Here is a 2,708-nt window from a genome sequence, read left to right on the forward strand (position 1 = left end):
TGTTAGCCCCTATTTTCCTCTAAAACTTTAGAGAGAAGAAAATTGATCTGCTCCTAAAATGTAAATGGATTCCTCTTAAAAACTCACCATTCTTCATTCCATTATTCTCAAGTAAACTGGAAGGGTTATGGTACTTAGGCAACCAAATGTCTCGTCCGCAATGGAGCGTTTTCTCTTCGACTACAAAAACTAAATAACTTTACCACTGAATAGTAAGAGAAAGATCGATGGCGAATCCGGAATGTCATTTTTACGCCTAATCAATAACATTATTTTAAATTGTTTAAATTAACTTGTGATGAAAATGTCCTATTGTCACCGTTTCGTCGTGAGCAACAGCTGTCTGCTAGCAGACTACTAACTGGATATAAGGCTACTGTCAATAACATATCGATTGTATGAAAAATTTTCGCTCGACAGCAGACGACTTTTTTTACTTCGAGTTAAAAAGGGGTAGAGGAACAAGAGTACGCTAACGAGAAGCAGAAGAAAGATAGGGCAGAGGGCGAGTAATCAACAAACACCATGTGGAAACCAAAGATTCTGAGGTAATAAAAATTCATTTAAGGAGTTACTTAAAACAGTAGATAAAAATGTAAACATGTAAAAGTTCTTCAAACAATATTAGTCTTGTGTAAGGAAAGTGCTTTAGCAATTTAACAAATTCATACAAATTTAAAAGTTAACCTGTACAAGGACAATTAAATGTTACAGGTAAATGTTTAAGAAATTAATAATAAAAAGCACTATATCATTTATACATCTGTTCAAACAATTCATTATTTTACTAGTTCATTTTGACTTGCATAATTAATTACTTTCACTATTCTATGTTGCAGCTTTTGTCTGGCACATGCCGAGCTTGAGGATGGATGTCAACTACAGCGGTACTTGCAGGAAGATCTCGATAATATTCGTGAAACTCTTCACTCAGGTAAGGAAGAAGGTTGATCAAATCTTTCTTCTTTGCTTCTGAGATAGGGACATTGCCAGGTAGGACCTCTATACAATCTAACAAGCGTGGCACACGGTCACTCCTAACTCCTTTTCTTAGAAAACTCAGTGTTCTGAATGGCGCTGCTTCATTAAAGTTAGCTTTAACAGACACCATGCCAATTGATGCCTTCTCGTACTGCCACCAGTGATTTTTCATGTACTGAACTGGTTCTTTGTCTGTACATACAGTTCTCCTCACCAACTCATCCTTGGCCAGTGCTGCGATGTCTTGGAACGCTTCCATATGATGCACCTTAAATTTCCCTTTGCCAGCCTTGTCAACAATTGAGTACCACTCTTCAGGTATGTTAATCTTGTCTATGTACTTCTTGTGCTTTTCAATGATAGCATGTTTGGTATCTACTTCTGCCATAAATGTGTGACCAGGAACTAACAAAATGTGTTCAATTTTTTTCAGTGAAGGATGCTCTTGTAATGCTATAAAAAACATCATGCACATGGTACTGTTGCGATTCTGGCCTGAGCAACAGTCAGAGAAGACGGTCAAGTGTTCTACACCATCAGGAATGTTTTCCAGAATGTGTCTGAGGAGGCAGCTTGATACCTCATTGCTACCTCTGTGGCCTTCAACTTCGGTCCACATATAATGGTGCGTCAAACCAGTTGAGCAATCATTCACTGTATAGTTCAGTACGTACAATTGTCGAGAATAATAAATTCTCTTACACTTGAGGTATGGTGTTGGTAAGCACTGTTGCATGTCACATACCAGAACTCTTTTTGTTGGGTCAGACTTGGCTTCTAGCTTAGCTGCCTTTTTCAAAACATAAGCTTTTTCTGCTTTTCTTAAATGCAAGTCTTTTTTCTCTTCCAGACTCTTTCTTTCTGCAGACCCAGCAGGAGCTTCTTTAATGGCAGTATCCATGGTGTCACAAGTATCACACCCATCAGTCTGAGGAGGGTGAAATTTTAAGCCTGTCTTTTTGAATTGTTGTGTGTAAGTAGAGAGAGACACTGTTGGGTTATTTTCATCTTCTGTATATTGTCTGTACATTTCAGCAACACTCAGGTCAGAGCTCAGGTACTTAGTTTCTCCAGTTTTTGCTCTACAATAGTGTGAAACATACGCTGGGTATGACAGTATATGCTTATTAATAGCTTCGGCCTTATTAGTAAGGCTAAGGGCATGTGGTGGAGTTTTCTTTCCCCGTCTATCATCCGTAGTAATGCCAGACTTGGAGTGGGATTTGTTGTCAACCACATTCCTTACAAAGCGGTCTGTCTCTCCCAAGGTTCCTAAGAATGTTTTTCGGCAAACTTGATGCCGACTCCCATCAATTTCCAGGAAATATTTATTGTGAGCAGTTTTTTCTCTATTCAAAATGTGTTTTCTTGGTCTTGATCTTTTGACAGGTTTACTTTCAACATGGCTTGCCACGTAGGCCACTCTTTTGTTGTGGGATGATTGGTTCCAGTACTCTCTGAACAATTCATCTCCAATCTCTGGTGTTACAATTTTGTGGCAATAGTTAGTCTTGCATTCATGAGGTGGCTTCCTTCTTCTTGCTGCAACCACCTTTCCTTTCACTGTTGTGTGCCTCTTTCCAGAATTGCGAAGCTCCTTTTGCTGTTTTAGTTTAGCTCTTTTTGTCATCTTCTCATGTGCTGTATCTTCAGTGGATTCATCTGGAACAGATAAAGACACATATATTGAGTGCTGCAGAATGTAAAATATGACAGCTTGAACTGTT

Source organism: Frankliniella occidentalis, unplaced genomic scaffold (assembly GCF_000697945.3).
Source record: "Frankliniella occidentalis isolate FOCC.00 unplaced genomic scaffold, Focc_3.1 Scaffold23, whole genome shotgun sequence".
Taxonomy (NCBI): domain Eukaryota; kingdom Metazoa; phylum Arthropoda; class Insecta; order Thysanoptera; family Thripidae; genus Frankliniella; species Frankliniella occidentalis.